The sequence below is a fragment of the Eriocheir sinensis genome, chromosome 18 (genome assembly GCF_024679095.1).
Source record: "Eriocheir sinensis breed Jianghai 21 chromosome 18, ASM2467909v1, whole genome shotgun sequence".
Lineage (NCBI taxonomy): Eukaryota > Metazoa > Arthropoda > Malacostraca > Decapoda > Varunidae > Eriocheir > Eriocheir sinensis.
In genome coordinates this window covers 16,735,289-16,747,839 of record NC_066526.1, presented here as the reverse complement: position 1 = coordinate 16,747,839, position 12,551 = coordinate 16,735,289, and positions in this window count along the sequence as shown.

The following is a 12,551-nucleotide window of genomic DNA, read 5'->3' as shown; positions in this document are numbered from 1 at the left end:
GAAAAGTGAGACTGTGAGGCAAGGATGTAATGCTATGTTATGGGAAAAGGAAGAAGGGCAGGTGAGGCAGTGAGGTGATGGGAGAGGAAGAAGTGATGCTGAGGCGCAGAAGTGATGTGAAAAGAGAGGAAGGTGGGACAGATGAAGTGAGAGGAAGGGTGTGAGGTGAGTGGGTAATGTAGCGGACAAAGGAAGAAGGGAAGCTGAGGATGTGAGGTGAGGGGAAAGTGAATAAGGGAAGAGGAGGTTGGGAGAAGATGTGATATGAAGAAAAGAGAATGAAGGGAGGGTTGAGCTATGAGGTGGTGAGTATTGTGGTGAGAAAAGGAAAACGGGAGGGTGGATGTGAAGTGTGGATGGTTGCTGAACACTGAGGATAAAGAAATGTTAACGTTGTAAGGTGAGATGATAGTATAATGGAAAGGGGATGAAATGAGGGTTGGGTTTTGAAGTGAAGGAAATAATGTAATGAGAAAAGAAAGGAGGGAGAATAAAGCTGTGGAGGGAAGGAATGACGTGGAGGAAGGATAAAGAAGTGGAGGTTGGCCTTGAGGTGAAGAGGTGATATGAAGTGTATGAAAATCAATGAAAGTGGATGACATGGATATGAAATAAGGAAAAAAGGTGGTGATTAGAAGAGGCAATAAGACGTGAGTAATATACATGAAAAAAGTAAAACGAGGCAAAAAATAAGGAAAAATAAGGAAAACGGGTGAACAATATACATGAAAAAAAACAAAAAGAGGCAAAAAATAAGCAGTAATCAAAAGAAAGATAAAAGAAACTCCCTAATATTACTGAAACATGAATAACTAGGCCTCTCAATCCCTCTCGCTCTCACCCACTCTCCCCCTCTTCTCCCTCTCTCTCCATCTCTCCCTCCGTACCTATAAGCACTCAGCGATATCTTTGTGCGGGCAGAAGACGTGTATCCCGAGTCCTCTGTTCCTGCGAGACTTGATTACGAGCGGCTCAAGTAATTGGTTATTATTTGCCCTTCTGATGGTGGGCGCCGCGCCGGGCCACTCCGAGGGCCTCAAGTATTGCTCTTCGTTTTGCCGGCGTTATTGCCACGGACAGAGGTGATTAGTCTTTGGCTCCTGGCTGCTTAGTATCTCCCCGCGTCTGTTTGGGTCTCTCTCTGTGTCTATTTGTGAGTCTCTATATCTGTCTCTTTGCCTCTTCCTCTCTTGTCTTTTTCCCTGCGTCCGTTTTGGTCTGTGTCTTTCTGCGAGTCTCCGTATCTGTTTCTTTGCCTTTTCCTCTCTGTCTTTTTCCCTGCGTCCGTTTTGGTCTCTGTGTCTTTCTGTGGATCTATTTTCTCGTGTTTCTGCTTCTGAATCTGTGTTTCTTTCCCTCTTCCTCTCTTTCTTTCTTCCTGCGTTTGTTTCGGTCTCTGCGTGTTCTTCTGTGGGTCTGTGCTCTCTTGTTTCTGTCTCTGTATCTGCTTTTAATCTTTTTTTGCTTCTTCTCTTTCTGGTAGTCTGTGTTTTCTCTTGTTTCCGCCTCTGTATATTTCTCTTTTCCTGCATCTTCTCTTTTTGTGAGCGTGTGTTCTCCTGGTTCTGCCTCTGTATCTGTGGTTCTTTACTCCTTCTTCTCTCTTCCTCGCGCTGCAACACGGAGAGGAGAGAGTTCAGATAAGGACATGGAGGAAGGGAGGGGTAAAAATGGAGGCAATACATCACGAGGCGCGTTGTCTTAGTGCGCATCTCCGATTTCATATTCTTTTGTTATTGGTGAACGCGGGAAGGGGCGGTCAAGGAGTTCAGGCTGTTATATGTGTACTTGTAGATGTTTATTTACTACTACTACTACTACTACTACTACTACTACTACTACTACTACTACTACTACTACTACTACTACTACTACTACTACTGCTGCTGCTACTACTTCTATAATTTCAAGAACAACACTAACAAGTAACAACAGCCGCCGCCTAAAATCTTGTTCGTTGTCCTTTGCGCGCACAGAGCAAAATAATGAGATAAATAAGAATCTAAAAATGAATGTTGTTTTGCAAAATGTTGAAGCCGCTCCATATTTTTCCTTTCAACATATTTCTCATTACGTCATTTTTGGGCCGCCTTTTTTCCCCTCCCTCTTTTCATCCACCGAGGAGGGAAAAATGCACGTTCGCCCTTATTTACTATGAGGGGAAAATATTTTAATTCCTGCTGGACACGACGCACCGCCGCCACCCACCTGCTAATTAATTACCCACTTCCTGCGATACCTGAATGGCGATAAATGTCGGTGTACAATCACGTAAAGATTCCCTTGTAAAAAAGAATAAAGCTTTGCAAAAATGGCCCCGCTTGAGGAATCTATAAAAGACCCAATCACACGGCGATCTATAAATTTCTTGCAAAAATGAATTGCCTAAAACGGAGGATAATTAATGGGTCCCTTTTTCGAAATTTTGGTATATTCATAAAAATCTCCCTGTAAAAATATTGGCTAAAAGGACACCGGTTGAAGAATCTATAACGGAGGGACCCAGTCTTGTAAACTATCATATCAACTACCCATAAATCAGCACAATCACTAGAAAATTGTCTTCTAAAAAATACTACGACGAAGAGAAGGAAGAGACGCAGGTTAGAGGTAAGGGAGGAGTCATGAGGACGCAGGAGGAGGTGAACGTTGCTGCTCAGAGGAAGGAGGAAGAGAAGAAGGTGGAAGAGGAGGAGGAGCCACATGAAGGAGAATAAAAAGTAAGGGATAATAGGAAAATAAAGGAGAAGGAAGGAAAAAGGAGGAGGAAAGGGAGATAGGAGAAAATGAGACGATAAGAATCTTTGTTACACATACATGAAAATTACTGGTAAGAAAGAAGTGCTTAAACGGACCCCCAAGAATAGGTTATGAAAAATGACTCCAAGCACACACGTCTATACTTTTATGTAAGATCAAATGAACAAAAATAATTCCTGATAAAATAGAAAAAAACTTGACACATGGAGGCTCCTTTGTAAAACACTTGAACAAAACGGAGAAATCTGTCAAGGAACCTAAAATATAGGTACACAATCGCAGGTAAATATCCAAGTAGAAAAATAGACTGACGAAAATTTTCCTCTTACGAAATCTTGACACACACGATTTCCCTTTACCAAACCGGAGGCCTCACTGAAGGAGACGGTCCAAATAAAACGAAATATCTATAACTCTTTGTACAATCACATGAAAATTTCCCCGAATAAAAAATAACGAGTGAAACGGAGAAATCAGTGAAAGAGGGACCAATTACCCGAGCCTCGACCCCTCCCTCTGTACCTCGCCTCGGTCTGGGCAGAATTCCAAAATTGCATCACCTTCAAACTTCCCCCTCAATCATTAGCGGGTCCAAACGAGCGTGTTAAATGAGGCCCGGACGGTAAGTGGCCTAACAAGGTGACTGAACAATTATTTTCATTTTAACGACGTCATTAGCGCGCCCGGTGACAAGTGGGCCACGCACTCGTTAAGATCCGGCCACTGATTGGGGGAGGGCGCCTTCATGCCCCCCCTCCCCCCTTTACCTCCCTGACTACCGCCCTTACTCGTGTCCTCCCCTCCCTCCCCTGCCTCCTTCTTCGCCCTTATACCTACAACTCCACATCCAATACTACCTCCTCCTCCTCCTCCTCCTCCTGCACCTGCTTTTCTTCGTCCTCATTCCCTTCCTTGCCCTGCCGTCAACTTCCTCTTCCTCCTCCTCCTCTCTCACGTCCTCACAGTTTCTCCCTTACTTCCTTACCTCCAGCTCTACTTCATTTACCTTCTTCCACTTCCTCTTCTCATTCCTTCTCCTCCTCCTCTTCCTCCTCTTTTCTGACTCTAGCTCTACCTCCTCCTCTTCGTCCTCACAGTTCCTTTCTTCCCTCTGACCCTTCCTCCTTACCTCCCTCCTCCTGTGGCTCCTCCTTCTCCTTCTCCTCTTCCTCCTCCTTCCTGACCATTTTCTCCTATCTCCCTCTCCTCCTCCTTTTTCCTTCCTTCTTATCCATTACTTTCCTACTCTCCCTTACTTTCTATTCTCCTTCATGTGGGTCCTCCTCCTCTTCCACCTTCTTTTCTTCTTCCTCCTCCTCCTCCTCCTCCTCTTCCTCCTCCTGAGTAGCAACGTCCACCTCCTCTTGCGTCTTCATGACTCCTCCCTTACCTCTAACTTGCTCATCTCCTCCTCCTCCTCCTCCTCTTCTCACCCCTCTTCCTCCTCCTCCTCCTCCTTCCTCACCTTGCCATCAACGTCCAGCTCCTCCCTCGTCTCCTCACGGCTCCTCCCTTCTTCAATAAAGGCAGATTTATCTTTTATGTAAAGATATAATGAGAAATAAACATGGGATATATAGGAGCGTGGCCGGACCTGCTGAAGGGTGGCGGGCTGCAGCTGCTTACACTAACTTATGCAAATTGTGTTCAAATACGTCCCAGCCACTCGTGTTCATCTGCCAAAAAGTGACAAATCCACAACCATGACGATTTTCCTTTTTTTTTTTTTAGTCTTTTTGTTCTTACTACGCTTGTCTTTATTTATTTTTTGTTTTATTTTATTTTATTTACTTGTTTGCTTGTCTACTTCTCTCTCCTCCTCCTTTCCCTTCTACAACCTCGACTATCTTGTTTTCTTTTTTACATTGTTATTCTTGTTTTCTTATTTTTCTTGTTCTCTCTATTTTTTTTGTTCCTACTCCGCTTCCTGTTTTTATTTATTTATTTTTTTTTTTTATTTTATTTACTTGTTTGCTTGTCTACTTCTCTCTCCTCCTCTCCCTTTTACAACCTCGACTATTTTGTTTTCTTTTTTACATTGTTATTCTTGTTTTCTTATTTTTCTTTTTTTCTCTCTATTTTCCTCTCCATAGTGACTGATCCACAACCTCGACTATTATTTTCCTTTTTTTTATACTTTTCTGCTTCCTTCCTGTTCTTATCGCACCTCCTATTGTTATTTATTCACCTTTTTATTTATATTTGTTCCTCCCTCTCCTCCCTTTATTACTTTTATCTTCTCCAATAAACGACGAATCCATCTTACTATTGATTTTGTTTTCTTTTATATTCTCTTCTCTCTTCATCTCCAAAAAATGATTAATCCAAAACTAAGACTATTATTTTCCTTTTTTTTTTCTTTCGTTGTTTTTTATTTCACCTTTTTTTTCTGTTGATTTACTATATCTTTCTTTTTTTCTTATTTTTGATTTCCTCTCTTCTCCCTCCTCCTCCCCTCTTTCTTCTTTCTTCTCCTCCAGAAATACGACAAATCTACAAACCCTATGATTTTTTTTTCGTCTTTTTCTCGTTCTTGTTCTTACCGTTCTTCATCTCTTCTTTCCTTTTTTTCTTTTTCTTCTCTTTTCTCTTTCCTCTTCTGGTGACTAATCCGCAACCTTGGCTGTTCTTTTCTTTTTTTTTGCCTTGTTCTTATTTTACCTCCTGTTATTTTTCTTTTCCTCTTTTTTTTTTCTTTTTGCTTTTTCTCTCCCATTCTCTCTATTCCTCTCCATAAAATGACTAATCCACAAACATGGGTATTATATTTTTCCCCGCTTTTTCTAATTGCACTTCCTGTCTCTCTCTCTCTCTCTCTCTCTCTCTCTCTCTGAGCTATTTTTTTTTTAGTTTGAAAAAAATAATCCGAGTAAAGAAATTACGCCCCTCGTTATAGTTCTCTGCCTCGTTTTCACTTTGTGCGGACTCCTCATTATAGCTGGAAAGTCTTTTTTTTTCATGTATGTATATAAATATATTTTTTGCATTTATTTTACCTCTGTGTGTGTGTTACTGAGAGTGCGTGTGTGTATGTACGTGTGTGTGTGCATGTGCTGTAGTGTACCTCTGTATGTGTGTGTGTGTGTGTGTGTGTGTGTGTGTGTGTGTGTGTGTGTGTGTGTGTGTGTGTGTGTTTGTGTGTGTGTGTAATGCAAGCTACAAACAGGAGAACCAACCAAAGTGAGCGACATCCACAACCGACTAACGAAACTGAGCAAACCATTAACGCAACGAAAAAAACGAGCCAACTAGACCTTCCAATCAACCACACAACCATCTCTGCCGGGGAAGGTGATTGGGTTGCACCGGTTGGCTGGGTTAGGTGGCTTCCTGACGCCTTGTTATCACCTCTTCATATGTATTGGATTTTGACCTCTCCCGCCGCCGCCGCAGTGAGCCCATTAGCCGTAACAACCTCCTCACATCTCATCCGGGTCTGTCACTTCTCGTGTTCGTTTGGCGAGCTCTCCCGACGTGTTTACAAGGCTGCCTCGCCCCCGACCTGCCTCCCGCCCGCCCGCCCGCTCTCTCCACCGCCTCCACCAGCTGTCTCTCCTCACCTCGCCTCCCACACACGCTCACACTCCAGCCACGTTCTTATCTAATTCACAAAGCCCGACACACTTAAGGGATTCAAGTGGTATTAGGATATAGGTTGGTGAGTGCACTAAGATCTAAGTCCAACTGTCTTGCCATTTTTTTGTTCTTTTTTTCACCTCCACTCACTCTCAAGCCTCATTTCAACTCGATGCACAAGTCGTCGGATGCTTCAAGGAGTTTGTGGTATTAAGACAAAGGTTTGGGAGTGCACTAAGGGCGGTATTACAAGATACTTTCGCTTCTCACACCAGCTAATTCTAAAGGTTAAAGATGGGATCAATCGGATTCTAATGAGTGTTTCTTTAGGATCACGGTACAGAAGAAGGGTCAGACTACCACCAGGACCATAAAACTACCCCTGGAAATGCCCTAAACTCATATGAAAGCCTAGTCAAATATGTGAACTTGGGGGACGAAATGTTTGGTAATAAGGCTCTTTAAGACACCCAAAACGCAAAACATGTCTCCTCTCACCTCCTTACCTACACCTAAACTTTCTATCTTCACTTACAACCAGTACACAAGATAATATTGGGACACATGATGTACTAGGTGAAGGATCTTTGAATACACTAAAGACACCTAAGATATACTCGACATGAGGAAATCCAAGTATAAAATCATTGTCATACGGTAATACGAAGCAGCTGGCATATCATAGCACGAGTACAGATGAGTGAGAAGAGAAATATATATAACGAAAACTCAACGTGTCTAAATAATGACTGAAAATACGGAAGAAGAAAAAAACACGATATGAAAACAAGAGCAGGTAATTTAAGGCCCCGGCGTGAGGGAATAGGTAATTACAACATCACAGAATACACAAAGGAACCTGCGACTCTAATGAACGCAAACTAAGACGAAACATTTACAAATAGATAGACCTGGAGGTAATGCAAAATAAACACAGCGAGAGATATATAGGGAGGAAGGGAAGGAAAGGAAGGGCGAGGAGGGTGTATGCTCTACCGTCCAAGGCGAGTGAGTGAATGGCATAAAAAAGGTGATATGAAGATTAAGGGGCTACGGGAAGGTCAGGTGTCCGCAGGTGTTAGCGAGAGAGTGTCAGTAAAGCAGTGATGAAGGGGCTGGAGGCGAGGGGGGGCGGAGGGGAGAGAGAGAGGGGAGAGGTGAAGGATGGAGCGTTGCCAGCGATACTCCATCTAAGTTGACATTCATCACGAAGAGCAAAGGAGGATTGGAACCTTTTCTATAGGGGATCTGAACCTCTTCTCTCCTCGCAGGTGTTTCAAGGTGAACTGATGGCCTGGATTTTTTTCTTTCTCTCTCTTCTCTCTTCGTGTGCGTGTGTGATCAGTTAAAATAAGACGAAATACGCAGCGAATTCAAGGATAAACTAAGGAAAAGATGTGATACCAGAAAAATAGTATAATGAACTAAGACAGATGAGTTAGAGAGAGAAGGGAATAGTGCAAATAATCGTAGCAGAAATTTCAAGGATAAAAAAAGTAATGAAAAAAAAAAGATAGGCAAATAGAATAAGAACAGACTCAGGTAAAGAATAGAAAAAGGTAGAAATAGAAGGAATAGTAAATAGAATTGATAAGATATACGATTCAAGGATAAACTACTGTGAAAAGGGACAAAAAAAAATGAATAAGACTAAAACTAAATAAACAAAACTACTCAAAAAAAGGAAAAATGATACAAAAATAAGAAACGATCATTGAAAACACCTCCAGCGCCACCACCAGCACCTCCTTGCAGTAGAATATTAATAATGGTTGTGGTGGCGGTGGTGGTGGTGGTGGTGATGGTGGTGGTCGGCCCAAAACCTCTCTCTCTTTACACATGGCTTCGTTTTTTTCTCATATTCGTTAGGTCGACCAGCTACCTCATCCTAATATTCCTCCCCTCCAAGCAGTTAATATAGCCCTCATCCCCCCCTTCCCCCTCCCTCCCCTTCCCCTTCCCTCTCCGTCTCACCTAACCTACCCCCCTCCCCTTCCCTTATACCCTTTCCCCTTCGCCTTTCCTCTCACCTAACCTACCCCCTTTTCCCCTCTTCTACCCTACCCTTTCTACCTCACATCTCTCTTGGCACCTCTATCTATACTCTTCTTTCCTCTCTTCTTCCTCTTCTTCATCTCTCCATTACCGTCATCACCTTTTTCGTCTTCTCATTTTCCTTTTTTTCTTCTTCTCTATCTTTATTTCTATCCGTATCGTCATTGATTTTTGTGTAGGCGTATGTTATCTTTTATCTTTCTTTTTTATCTATTCGTTTTTATTTATTGCGACGAGAATGATTTTTTTTCTTTTCGTGTAGTCATCAGAAAGAAATGATGGTGTATTAAAAGTCATCTCCCGCCCCCCCCCTATCATCGCCACCGCCATCACCACAACTTCCACCACCATCATCACCACCATCATCACCATCGCCACCTCCACCATCACCACCCAAGCCGCCATTGCCCTATACACTTTTTTTTTTTTTTGGCGGAAAGTAATCACAAATTTTACGTCATTATCTATTATAATATCCAGCCCATTATCCTCACCCTCTACTGGCCAGACTCTCACCACCACCGCCACCACCACCACCACCATACCATCCCACTATCACCGCCACCATCACCAACACCTTAATTAACACCATCACCAGCATCCCGCATTTTCGACCCTCCCTCCCCCTCCCTCCCCATCCTCCTCACTCTCACTCCCCTCTCTCCCTCCCCTCTCCCTCCTCTCTCTCTGCTCTCTCCCTCCCTTTCCGCACATTCCCATCAGCTTTCCTCCCTCCCTTCCTTCCTACGCCCTTTCCCTCCCCTTCCTCCCTTCCGACCCCCATAACCTTCCTCCCTCCCTTTCCAATCCCCTTCCCACCCTCCCTCCTTCTATTCCCCTACCATCTTGTGACGACCAATACTGTGGAGGGTGAAGGCAGTCCTGGTGGTGGGGGGGAAGGGGGAAGGAGGGCTGCAGTGTTACCAATAACCGCCGCTCCCTCAAATAACATCTGCTCCGCCGGTCCATATTTACTTTGCATTGTCTCGCGTAATGAATTCTTGCCGTAGTACACAGCGCGGCGATGAGTCTCTTTTCAAGGGTGCATCGACCCGCCTCGATCATGCTGGTCTGACAACAGGACGGAGAAAAACAGGAAGGGCGTCCCATTACCCGGAGCGGCAGTAACAGCGCGCCACAATCAGCTGATCAAGGGAAGCTATCGCGTGATGGGCACAGCTCCTCGCCGCGCCGCCCCGCCCCGCCTGATCAATTTCTCATCAAAAGCCAGCGTTCGGGACGGCGAGATTTGCATGCCACGGGTTGTTTGGGGGGAGACACACACACAGACACATACACACACATATAGACACATACACACACATACAGACACATGCAAACAGACTCTCTCTCATACACACTCACACACATATAGAGACATACAAACAGACTCTCTCTCTCTCTCTCTCTCTCACACACACACACACACACACACACACACACACACACACACACAGGCACGCATACAAATTGGCAAAGACACATGCATAAACACACACACACACACACACACACACACACACACACACACACACACACACACACACACCGAAACCAGAGTGAGTGCGTGAAGGGAAGGTGTAATTTCCAAAGCAACTCCCGCCGCCGTCGTTCCGTGATTAATAAAAAAAACAAAAACACGAACGAGAGTGAACAAAGAGAACAAAAAAAAAATGCGTGTCACAAGTTGCATTGGAGGACACAGACAGACACATACACAGGGACCGCGTTGTGTGTGTGTGGGGAGGAGGGGGGAGGGGGGGTAGGAGGGCAACGAAACACCAACACAAACAAACGTAATGGGACACTTGTAATGCCCTCCCCACCAAAAAAACAAAAAAACAAACTAGTGAAAAATATTATACCTCAAGATTAAACACGGAAAAAAAAAAAAAACCTATCTCGTGTAACACAGACGAACGTAAGGAAGGTCTTGTAACACCAATAAAACCCCCCCTCAAAAAAAAAAACTCATTATAGATCGATACAGAAATTAAACATATACCTGAACCCACTTCTCTCCCCCTTTACAAAAAAAAGAAGAAATGATTGTATGAAAGTTCTGCATCAACACCACATAACATTAATTTTTCACGTGCAGAGCGGCGGAGGCGGCGGTGGAGCCAGAAAGACAAAACCCCGCTCCTCCCATGATAGGCTTGTACACCTGATGACAAGTACACATGATCCCCAGGTCACAGGTGTACATGCAGGGCGGTGGCTTGATTGTCTCTCGCCGCGGATGTGACAATCGTGATATATCGACCCCATAACGTTTTTTCGCTTCACAATGATAATCTAACCCTCGCCAAACCCTATATTTCCCACTGCCGGTTTTTCTCTCTCCCTTTATATCTGCTTGTCCACGTGGCTCTCCCTCCCTCTCCATCTCTCTCACGATACTCCCCCTCACCTTTTTTCTTACCCTCTCTAACCCTCTACCTGTTAAACCATCAATGTTTCTCCCGTCATCCTCTCACCTTCTAAATACTTCACCCTTAATTGATTGTCTCACCTTTTCTTTCACCTTTCACCCTTTAGCTCCTCACCCTTTCCACTAACGCTACTCTACCAGTCTTCTCACCCTGTACTGCCGTCTGTCTCACATTATTTTTCCCTCTAGTAATCTCTCGTCTTGCCTTACCAACGTTGCCAGATTGTTTTACTCAGCCTCATATATTTACCGACTTCTGACCCCAAAACTGTCTCGTGGACCCCAATAAGGAGATTCACATATAATCATCGTTACAATAATTAATTCCTGATGTTTCTTGGGAATAGTTAGGCGTCAGAAACCGGTAAATACTATGCTCTGAGTACGACAATCTAGCAACGGTGTACCTTACTCCCACTCCTCTACCCTGCAGACAATCACCCTGGACCAGTATTTTCAGGTTCTTTCGGCTCTCACAACAACCATATCCAAAGGGCAAAAAGGAGATTAGTCGGGTTCTCATGAGTAGTTTTCACATTCATGGTGCAGAAGCCTTGTCAAACTATCACTAGCCTCATCAAACTACCTATGGAAATACCCACAACCTCTACGAAAGCCATGCCAAATGTGGGTGTGTTTGAGAAAATGGCCTAACAGTCGCTTTTTTTTTCCCTCTTGAAGAAGCATACACGTGGACACCTTCAGGAGTATTTGTCGTTCTTCGTCGTGGAATCTTTGAGAGGAGGAGGAGGAGGAGGAGGAGGAGGAGGAGGCGAAGCAGTAAGTGGCCCCTGTGAATCCTCCGAGGTACCAGCCCTCACCTCGCCTCTCCGCGTGATTGATCATGTCAGCCGATACTCCCAGGCTCCCAAATTGTCCCATTATAGTTTTACTCCACATTGCTGTTTCCCTGTCTCTTTCCTCCCTCTCTATTTCGCTTCCCGTTGGCCTATATCTCCCTTTATTCTTCATTTTCTCTTTCTCTATTCTGATCTGTCTTCCTGGTACTCTGATCTTTTTCTTCTGTTTTTCTCTCATTATTCTATTTTGTCCCCTTTTCTCTTTCTCTTCTTATTCACTCTTTCAGCACTTTATCTTCTGTTATTATTTTTTTACTGTGCTTTTTTTTCATTTCTGTCCACTTCCTTCAATAATATTTTTCTTTTCTCATTCTACTCTGGACTTTTCCTGCCCTGTTTTCACTTTCAACATGTTTTCATCTTCTCACACTGATGTCAACTGTAGTTTAATCGAAATGTAGTGCTTTTCTTCATTTCTGTCCACTTTCTTCAATACTATTTTTCTTTTCTCATTGTACTCTGGACTTTTTCTGCCTTGTTCTCACTTTCAACCTGTTTTCGTCTTCTCACACTGATGTCAAATGTAGTTAGTTCCCTTCGATTTTTTCCACTTCCCTTCTGTAATACCCTTGTTAGAAATGTCCATCGCTGCTCATTTCCGCTCTTTTCCTGTTTCCTTTCATCTTCGTGCTCTCTCTCTCTCCCCCTCTTACTTTCTTCCCCTTCTTCCGTCCCTTTTCCCTTCCAGTCATCGCTGCGTCGCCTTCGATAAAATGCTGTCGCTGGAGATCATTTGTTGGCGAGGCGTCATCATTGCACTTCACCGTTTTTGATCGAGCCGTCAGAAAACGCGCTGCATTTTCACAATCAGAAGGGCGAAGGCGTGACGGGAGGAAGGGAGGGCGGCAGGAGGAGGCAAGGAAGGA